Below are 11,249 nucleotides of genomic sequence, written 5' to 3' on the forward strand. Positions count from 1 at the left end.
AAAAATAAGTGTTTTTAAAATAAAAAAAAATAATAAATTGGGGGCTCACTTAAAAAAAAAAAAAAAAAAACAATGTTGAAAGTGGGGGTGACAAGAAATGTTCCGCACCAGGTACCACCTGACCTTGCTACGCCACTGTGCATCAGTGTGACAGACACGTGGCGGACTCGCGGCCTACTCTCGGCTTATTTGCATAACACTACAAGGGTGGATTTCAGACAAATCTCTGTGAATGGTGCCTAACCCGGTCTTATTTTTGCCCGGAGAGGCGCCCAAAGGGCAGCACTTCAGTCAAAGCCAAATTACCACTTTTTAACCCTTTCATAAAATACTTGGCTAATCTTTCACTTTCTCCCTTTCACCTGGCACCTTGCACTCTCAACAAAAGAGACAGGCAATGTGTGATCTGTCTCACTAAATGCAATGGTGCCCACAGACAAAGGAGTCTGGCCTCTGCCATCTTCTCTAACATGGGCACGCTTCCTCCAGCAATCTTGAGAAAACAGCACTGGAACGCACTTTCCACCTGCTCCCCGTGAGGCCATCGTCAGCCTCATGATTCCTGCCTGAGGCATTTACACTCAGTTTTTACACCCCAGTGGTTTCAGCTCGCTGGGAATGTCAAAATGTATTGTTTACTTTTCTTTCTGCACAGTGCACCCAAAGGTGATTTGCAGTATTCCAAAGTCCCTCGTCAGTTTTTATGAGAGTCAACCTAAGGTTTATGAGGGAGGGGTGAACACAGACTCAGAGAAGGGTGTGGCTATCCTTAGCATGGCAGGTGCAGTAGCACTGGAGCTCTGGAGCAGAGGAGTGTGAGAGACCCCCCAATTATTGTTGCCTTTTATTGGCCAATCGGTGAGGGGTGCATTAGGGACCAGCCCACCTTAGCTACACCACTGCACTGAAAAATAAAACCCAAGATGTGGAATTTGAAGATATGGAATAGTTGATTTTGTCTTACACAAGCACAAAGTCTAGAATGCTTCCTTCGCATTTACTAGAAATCTACTTTAAATTAAAATCCAAATCCCCCTGTTTAATACTGTATGGAATGCAATGAACACACCCTATTGGTGTCGACGCTCGTTCATATACTGTACGCTGCTGCACTTGTAACCACTGAACGTCTCTTGTTTATGGCGGAGGCAGAGAACGTGGGGGTAGAGTTTGAAGAGAGGATACTCCGTCGCAACAGCAACAATATAGCCTTTCCACCAAACTGAAGGTCTGCCTGCCGTATTTAGAGCTGGGCGGACCTTGAGTATGTCTGCGGCTAATCCGCATCAGGGCTGGCCTGGCCGTAGCGGGCACCGGGCATTTCCCCGGTGGGCCATCAGGGTGGGAGCCGGTTTTGGGCCCCTAGGGGGCGTTTTTGTTACCGTGGGCCGGCAATATTGGCCCGTGTAACAAAATCGTCCGAAACCGGCCATAGCAAACAGCTCGGCCGCACCGCCCCCTCCTCTGGCCGAGCAGTTTGCCAGGGACAGTTTTCGTTCCCAGTCCGGCTCTGCTCCGCATCGGTCACTGACATACTTCCCCCAACAGCCTTACAGGGTTAGGGCCAACGGAGGCTTAGCCTTTCAACCACTGCCCGATTCAGAGTGGGAGGTCGATTGGTCAGTGTTTACTCTCCCTTACCACAATGATAAACGGACAGGAAAAACGTTTAAGGGACCATGGTGGAAAACTCCCATAGTGTGTGTTTAATTAATTTTTGTTTGTTGAAAAACAAAATCTCACTTTAGGATTTTGTTTTTAAAAAAACAAAAAACAAGTTAAAAGTTTGGCGGACGGTACCAACATTTTGATGGTACAGTCTGTCAAACTTTTAACTCATTGACAGGAACCACTGTCAGGCCTGAATGGTCGTACTGGGTATCTGGCGTTTCCCTGTGAGGTTGGGGCAACACTTTTGTAACTGGGGCCCTGCTTTATAGCAGTGCAGCAGTTTTAAAAGCACTACAGAGTTCCTTGTATATCCAACAGTTTTCAGGCAATAATAAAAGTGCCAAGATAACTCTGGTGATTAATGCACCTGCTGTAGAGAACTCAGAGCTTTGTCTAGCGGCAGTTTTGACTCCCAGGTAGCGCAGAGGGTTAATATGAATGCTGCAAAGAACGTGCACTATGCAGATAATAGGACAGTATTTTATGTGCATAGCTCAGTGGGTTACTGCTTTTGCCACAGAGGTCCTTTTGTTACTGTCCAGTTCGCAAGCTACAATTGTAATCTAGGTTAGAATTTTTTTTCCGCCCCATCTTTCATTATCTCGATTTTGCTAAAAAAGGTTTGTTTGGGTAGAAATAAATGCTTATTTCAACTCTAACAACTGTGTTACGTTCTGAATGCTGAGTTTGTGCTTCCCCAGACCAAGGACTCTTAAAAAATGCCAATCAGTATAAATGACCTGAATCCTGCACCTTGTAGTCCCCGGAGCCTTATCTAACATTTTCTATACACCGAATTACACATTGATTTACATGTATGATTCATTGTCTCTGTATGCGTGTAGGATGTAAAATGCCCCGACACCCTACACTGGTATGAGAGGCGCTATAAGAGAGGGGCTATGGAGAGACGAGAGGCACTGTTGGAGGGTGGTAGTGAGGGAATCATTAAAGAGCACCAGTAAAGATTGCCGTATCCTGGTGCACTGTAAGGTCATCATTTGCTATGCTTTAAAAACAAAGACATTGAATATACAATTAAAAATATGTTGTTGAATGCACTATTTTGGCCACTGTGTCCCAAATCTTCTTGGAGGGAGAACGTCCCCCCCACCTCAACCCCTTTTGTAGTGGTCAGGCTCGCTGTGCACTGTATGGGAAGTGGTCTGACAACATTTGCCAGGGCTGCTTTTGGGTTCCCCGTCCGGTCCTCACCACCTTGACTGCAGTTCCTGTCAATGACTGGAGTTGTCTGCTGGGCCGGCGGATATCTTTAAATTCACAGTACAGGGACTCCCTCAGGGAGGCAAAGTATTTTTCTCTGTCGTACTGACGGAGTACAATCAATTCTCCAAAATCTGTCGGGCCCAAGAACTTAAACCTGCTTTTTTTGACTACAAGCTTCTCTTTTCTTCTTCAAAGATTGGGTGCTTAGTAAAGGTGGTAAAGATGAAATCTCAGCTGTTTCATCCATACTTTCCAGGCCTGGAATCACAAGACTCTACTCGAGGTGAAGGAGCGCGTGCTTTGTGTGTTTGTCATTGCTTTTTTGATCTTCTCTGCAAACAGGACAAATCAACTAGGGGCTAGAGCAAGAAAAATGTAAATCCTGCAAGGTATTATCTGTCTCCAAAGGCATCATCAAATAAAAACAACCATTGGCAACGTCATCCGTTTCGTCAATGACAAACTGGCATTTTTAGGTCGAGCCTAAGGGCAGCGCACATGCGCTGCTCGCTCTGCGAGGCATGCTCTATTGAGGTATCAGCGGAAGCCCCGCCCACTCTCCGCCCTTATTTGTCATTGGCTTTTGTCATTGTCCTTCATAAATGCTGGCTTCTGATTCATAAGTAGGCTTGTTAGTCCCTCCTTGGTACCGCCTTGTCTGCAATTGTTACCTCCCATAACGAATGGGCCTTTTACTTGGCTTCTTACAGGGTCTGCGTTATAAGTGGGTGAGCACTATTTTGTTCATTGGCCTATGGGAACATACAATGGCAGCTGCTTTTTTGTATTTGCAGCGCACCCACCGCTTTCGTATAGGAGCACTATGCCACCCCAACTTTAAAAGTGGCTGCCTCCTACCCCCACAGCACTCACAGCACTTTGGCACAGCTTTTTTTTTGTATAATTAATTTTTAAAAGAACGCCGCGTCCGCTTCAGAGACACCGCATGTTCTCTCACCTTTTATTTTTTCTAAATTTTGCATGCTGAGCGCGGCGCCCGCTTTAGGGACACTGCGCTCAGTTTAATTTTTTTTTTAAACTATCATGTTGAGCGCGGTGCCCACTTCAGGGACACTGCGCTCAGTTTAATTTTTTTTTTAAACTATCATGTTGAGAGCGGTGTCCGCTTCAGGGACACCGCACTCGGTTTCTTTTTTTTTTTTTTACTTTATTGGTGAGCGCGGCACCCACTTCACGGGCACCACGCTCTACATACAATACAATAGGTCTTGCTTGTGCTAAACTTTGACCTATTGATATTATAAATGACAATGACTTTTAATAATATAAAAGGCATTGCCATTTACAATGCCAGTAGCTCAAAATCTCACTATTGCGAGACCTATTGCATTGTAAATGCTTGTTTTCTTTTGCAATCATAAGCAGTAAACAAAAAATTGACAAAGATATAAAAACGAAAGGATGGTCCAGCAATCCCACAACACCTGTCCTGGCACTGACGAACACTCCTTTTTAGGCAGATGCACACATGTAATCAGGCAAAATGCGGTCAGTCACACTGCATGACAGCCAATGGATGACGTGGGCTGAACTAAGTCCCATGCTGTGGTGGGTGGCAGCAAAATATGAAAAAACACTTGAACCGACCAGTGGATGTAGAAGGCAAAATTACGTCACTCGTGTAAATCAGTGGTAGCAGCTGCACTACAACGATTACAAAAGACTCGTCTCCTTGCTGGGCGTGGGATCAGATCGCAATGACCTGTGGGGGTTGAAGCCTTCTCCGAGAATAAGGGTAAGTATTCCCAAGACCCATTGGTTTGGTTATTATGGGAAGTCCGAGTCATCAAATTCCAGAACGATGATAGTACAACTAACCGGACGCTTCCCACACACGAGCAACCGCGAAACCAGATCTTGAGGGACTTTACAGAAGTGGTTGATAAGGCGAGATCAAGGGATACGTTTTTAAACCCAGTTGAAAGTTATGAGTCAACTAGGAACTGAACAAGCAAGTTTACCCTACTCATCACGAGGAGCTCTGGCAACTGAGTAATAGAAATTCATTTGGTGAAATTCATAAAGGCTCAACTCCAGCGAACAATTATTGGCAGAGTCGTTGACCACTATGGGCTGGAGGAGTCCACAAGTGTGTGAGGGAGAGAGAAGCATAAAAGAACTGGGCTCAGACACAGCTCATTTAATCTCCGAGAGGTCACCATTTTGGAGGGGCAGCAACATGGGATGGTGGTCACTGGAATTGCCCCCAGCACATTATGAAATATTTGCAGAGAACAAAACCTCAATTAAATCGCAGTGTTTGATATTACCCAGGGGTGATGTTCTTTCTGTACGGTCTCACTACACTGTTGCACCCATTACAGACATTGCCTCATGAATGAATGAATTTATATTTATATAGCGCATGGCTACCCTGGGGCCTTGAAGAGGCAGGTTTTCAGGAGTTTACGAAACGCAACAGTATGATGCACACATCTCTAGTAAATTTGTTGACCAAGATCAGAAAGATCTGAAGACACATTTTTTCCTGGAGCACTACATCACAACACTGCACAAATCTCAGAAGTGTTCTGTCTCGGGGTATACTTCTCTCTGTACTCTCTCGCCCTCAGTACAGACCTCCGTTCCTCTGGCTAGATTTGCACTGTGCAATTACTACCTATGTATACTGAGTTGTAGCCAGATATATTTAAAACTTGATGTAACAATTCAGTACATATATGTAAAACATCTTTATTCACCTTTCCCAATCCACTTTGCAAAATACAGCTCTCTCGTCCTCCAGTTCCTTGGGTACAAGGAGTATTATTCGAGAAACAAGCCGCAGATATGAATGGAGCAGTGTACACTGCCGGCTGTGTGTCAGAATTTTGTATACAGAAATACTATCAGATTTAAATATAGTGCTCTAAATATCATACACAAAAATTTCATCCAAGTGAATGTGCATTTTCTATTAACTCCAATATTTTTATAGACCATATTTAGGACACTATATTTATCTAAGACGATATTCTGACAGCGATATTCTGGCACCATACCACCTTGGCTCCTGTAATTAAGCCTTGATTCTGACAGGTTTGTGTCCCAAAGACAATAGATGTTCCAATATTTTTCCTTTAGTCCGACAGATGACATCAAGGGTTCTGGTCTTGTATTTATAATAGTGCAGTAACCGCGCAGTGGCGTAACAAAACTTGAGGGGGCCCCCTGCAAGGTACATGGAGGGGTCCTGCTCTGGATTTAGTCAGGAGCTCTTAGACCGGGGTACTGTGCTGAATGGGGCCCCCCTGCACTGCGGGGGCTGCGTAGGTCTGTGTTGCGCCACTGTAGCCGCATTTGACAGTACTACTTAAAAGGTACATATTTTATTCAAGAGTAGATTTGCGGTCAACATTGACCAAACTTTTTTTTTTCTAGTATTGAACGACTAACAAATTTCCAATATTCTCCAATTATTTTACTTTCTTCTAGTTTTAATTTTTTTCACTTTTTCCCAGCTTTAACCACTGAATGTCAAGACTTGGCACTCATCCTCTCCCTCTTACCTTGCTGTTTTGGGACACATTCCAAATGTAAGGGAGGTGTGTGTTACTTTGTAATTTTGTGTGTGTGTGTGTGTTTAGTTATACTGGGCATTGGCGCTCCAGCTAAAGTACCACCCACTACATAGGTTAAAAAATAAAAACTCACAAAAAAAAATAAACACACTGCACAAGAGCATAGTGATTGTTTTCTATACGAGGTCACACAATCATTTGCCCTGTACACCTATTCATGCGAGTGACAGAGATTATTTAATTTGTATACGTAATTCAAGAAAAAAATTACAATTGGTAATTCACTGCAGAAAATGGAAACACTTAAAAAGAAAAAATATCATTAAAAAGTCAAGACCAAATGAAGGTTCCTCTGTGGCATCACAAACTGTTTGGGAGAGAACAAATGTGTCAAATTGTTAATAAACCGTATCACAAAAGGTGATTTGAACAAGGATGGTTGGTCCTGTAAACTTAAAAAGGCCAGAAGGGCTGACGAATAACCTTTAATAGTGCCCAGAGCAGGCTCTTGTGGGGCCAAAGACATAAAACTTCCAAAAAATTAACTAACAAGTAGAAAGAGTAAGTAATCGGAACACAAGAATTGATTGCTACACCCAAACTTTATTAGCAGAGTAATTCCTTATGGCTAGTCACCACACGTCACTAGCAGGGTTAAAGGAATGCTAACAGCAGCCGTTCCAAGCAAGGGGCATCCAATGGTGGACCAAGAGGCCTGGATAACGAGAGATTTTAGGGATAACCATTGACTAGGTAAATAATAATGTAACGCTCTGCCTGGCATGTGACTGACTCTGCCCCGCCCAACCACCTTGGTCAACACGAATCCAATGCTTCAAGGCCTAGAAGCAATTATGTTTTGCAATGTGTGTGCAATGCTAGCTCAATAAACATTCATATTTCAACACTAGTGTAGACATAATTACAAAATAATTTCCTTCCCATTTTACCACTAGGGCAACGCGTTAAGCGTTAATTGTGCCTGATGTTATAACCACTTAAAAGTTAGCGGGATAAAAAAATAGCGCTAAACGCTTGGATAGAAGAAATAACAGGCACAAATGAAGGGCAAAACATGGTTCAGCATTAATGTTATTTGCAAAGGTTTCAGTAAGTGCAAAACCTCAGTGGGATGAAAACACCGGTGGGGGGGGGGGGGTTCTCATAGGGGCGTGGCCAACATAATTTAGGGCGTGGCTTAAAACACTCAAGCTAAAAATCTGTACTTAGCATAGTGTGCTGCCCCACTGGTATATTGCTGCTTCTGTCACTGGATCCAGATATATGACACAACAAGTAACATTTCACCTACAACAAGCTAGGGCTACCGGCTTGGTCAGTGGTTGTAAATCGCATAAGATAAATCAGCAACAACTATGACTTTGTTGCCTATAATACTGAAAATGCTTCCGATCTTGTGGGCGAGGTTGTGGCGTAAGTCTAGAGCTGCGAAAGCAGGTTCACGCCTGACGTCGGCTCAACATCCTGTGATTCAAAACATGAAAATTTCCTAGTGTAATGTAACCGGTGCTCATGTGAAGCGCTCCAAGTTTGCGCTATATAAAACTGGAAAATGAGTCTCTTTGAAGTTACATCAAAAGCAGTGATGGCTGGTACTATTGCAGAATTAAGGTATTTCTTTTTCCACCCTGAGGGTAAAAATGGAGAGCCCGATAGGGACCCGTCTCGGCACCTGCTTTTAAGAACTGCTGGTGCTGAGCACCGGCAGGACCCAGCCAACTTAAAGCCCTGGTCAAATGAAATATTTGCGCCGGGGAGATTTTGCATTCAGTTGCGCCCCGCCCACTTTTGCAGCCCTTGTACCCCTTTAAATGTATTATCCCAAGCAACCCCTTCAACAAGTCATTTCAAAATGTGACACGAATATCTCAATCCTCAAGTATGGTTACATGTGGCAATACTGACATTGGCTATGCACAGCGCTTAGAAATGTCACGTGTGGTGTATGAAGTGCTATATCAAGAAGAAGTTATTGCTTTTACTGGGCCTGTCATTATGATATACAGCCTGCCTACAAGCGAGGTTCGCCCTTGCCGCCTAACGTTCTATCCTACGTATGTAACTCATTATTGCAAATGTCTGCAATAAAAGAACTAAGGGCCGAATAATTACAAAAACCATGCACTAATTACCAACATGTTATATCACATATGATTCTCATACTCATAGGGCCTGATTACGAGTCGGTCGGTTAAGCCCCTGTTTACGAATTTTCTTGTATTTAACACGTCCGATATGTATCGAATGCATTAAATATCTCAAGGCCTGTTAAATTTGGTCAGGTCAAACCTACTGAAATTTAATAGGGGAAAATGATACAGCATTTACTGTATCATTGTATTGTAATTGCATTTATATAGCGCTTACTACTCCTGACGAGGCATCAAAGCACTTTCTCGGCCAGTAGCACGCTACTCGGGAACCATAAAGGATTAGTGTTGAATTAGTATAGTGAAATATGAAAGTAATGTAAGTGGTGGATAGGTTAGTCAGTGATTTAGATTCGGAAGGATAGAAAAGGAAAAAAGGTTTGTATTTATATAGCGCTTGTCACCCCTGATGAGGTGTTGAAGCGCTTTTTTTGGCGAGCATGCGGATATTGGTGCGTTAAACGACAAAATATGCATGCCAATCCCCATAACTCTCATAATAAGTGCTATTTATTGCACTCGATAAATAATGTACCCCAAAGAATCGTTATTTTTCAGGCGCGCTAAACAGTCCCTACTCTTGTAATCAGGGCCCTGGTGTTTTCTATGTTTTGCCTCCTAAACGTTTAGAACTACAGCAAGCTCTATCAGGCGGTAGCGTAAGCAGTGTAATTTTAACAATTCTTGGGGCCCTAGGCAATACATATTTTAGGAGGCCCCTGCTCTGGCAACATTGAAGTTTATTACACAATTTCTGCTAATTCAAGCATGCAAGATGCCCAACGATATTGAATTGTGCTTATAATTTCAGAAATGGGGTCCCACAAAAACAGCTGCCTGGTGTGCTAGAAATCCTTAGAGTGAAACTGGGAGTAGAGAGAGAAAAAGAGTGAAAGGTAGAGAGAGGCAGCGAGCAGGAAAATGGTTCACGGGAAGAAAAGAGAGGTGAGAGACGTATCACATTTTCTCACTGGGCCATTTGGAAGGGGGAGGCCCTGGGCAAATAACCACTTTGCCGACGCCTTAAAAAGTCCATCCCAAATAAAATAAATTAGATTTAGACAGTGTTGAAAGTGGAGTCTATGTTGTGAAACCCGCCTCCTGGTGGGTGGAGCTGGGGGGTGTGCGGCTGACGTGCAAACATTTCCTGGCAGGCACAGTGCATTCACTGAAAACTTTGAGGAGATACCGCGAACAGAGAACTCAAAACAAGTCTGCACCTCGCACAAAGCTGTCAGCCCATGCAATTAAATTCTAATGTCTTCCTACCGTGCAGAAATCTGATTTTTCCACGAAATCCCCAGCGCTCTGCAGCAAATTAAGGGCTGCTACTCACAGTCCTCCATACACACAGCAATCTATAAAACCACAAAAAATAAGAGATTCCGTGTCGTAACATGTCATCCTGGCAGGGCCAATTCAGCCCTTCATTCTGCCGATGCCGGTGAGATATACCCTGAAGCCGGCTAATACTGTCATCAGTCCTGCACAGTGCGTATACAGCGACGTAACTGACAAAAAAAACCGCAACTTTTCTGCTACCACTCACAACTATTTTATTTCCGTTCTGTAAACAACTATTTTTATTTCCTTTTTGTCGTTTTATAAAGTGCCAACATGCCCTGAGCGAGCCAAAGCGCTTCGCATTATCGACATGAAAACGCGTTTACAAAAATAACATAATTAGGGGACATTAAACACAGTTAAAAAAAAAAATCAAGACAAATAAAAAATACGCTTACAATTACACAAATGCAATAAAAAGCAGCGAGAACTTAAGCAACGTACAAATAAAACTCAAAAAGCACATCTACAAGTGTGCCCTGCATATATGTGTGTATACAAATGATTCGGAAAGGAAGCGGTTAATTTGGCTCCGGTCAGCGACTAAATAAAACAGTCCCCTCTCGGTCCACGTGGAGCTGTACAACACCGCTGAGCGCGAGACACCACGCCCACCACCGCCCCCCTCATTAGAGGGCGCAGGACGCTTTCATATAACACTTTAGCAAAAGTCCCGCCATATCTACCTAAGGTAAGGAGAGATGCGCCCGTAAAGTAGCGCAAGTTTGGGGTACTTACTGCGCGTGCATCCGCGTGCGTCTGCCCCTCAGCGCCCGTGTGCAGGAGAAGGACGCGGAGTACAGCGAGGCAGAACTTCTGCGAAATCCGAGCCCCTGCCCCGCGGCGAAGAGGCGTTCTTTGGGCCCGGCTGGGCAGAACCCACTGTTAACTCTTTCAGAGCTGGCGGGGACTCGAGCAGGCTTCCACACGTGTCCAGTGCAGCTACGTGACATCACAGCTTATTATAAGTTTTGCACCAGCGCAAACTGAGCCTTAAACGCACATGGTGTTGTGTTTTTTTTTTTTTCTTCCGTAAAATTCACAAACTCTATTGCGAATTGTGTTTGAAGTTCTTGGCACAGGAAAGTCACGCGCTCGCGCACACGCACCATGATATGGTCACTGACTCAGGGTCGGCTGGTATTTACCAGGCCGCGTGCCACTGGCTAAGGTACTCCTGGCCAGGCTCCAGCGCAGCTGGCTTGGTTGCAAAAGACCTATTGTGGGCTTCCCAAGAGCTTGCAGGGTCTTCCGGCCGCCCACTGCTTACCATTGGTTGCTTTAATTTTCTCTG

The 11,249-nt window shown here is 44.1% G+C and overlaps 1 protein-coding gene across 1 annotated transcript in view; it reads right to left on the reverse strand.

The window, feature by feature from the left end:
• LOC146772524 (excitatory amino acid transporter 1-like) overlaps positions 1-10,817 on the reverse strand; it is a 173,974-nt gene extending 163,157 nt beyond the window's left edge. Inside the window, exon 1 of the mRNA XM_085638978.1 lies at positions 10,694-10,817. The gene's annotated coding sequence lies outside the window, so the exon portion shown is untranslated. The remainder of the gene's footprint in view (positions 1-10,693) is intronic.
• Between the last annotated feature and the right edge of the window lie 432 nt (positions 10,818-11,249).

This window comes from Triturus cristatus, chromosome 12, assembly GCF_964204655.1.
Source record: "Triturus cristatus chromosome 12, aTriCri1.1, whole genome shotgun sequence".
In the NCBI taxonomy this organism is placed as follows: Eukaryota; Metazoa; Chordata; class Amphibia; order Caudata; family Salamandridae; genus Triturus; species Triturus cristatus.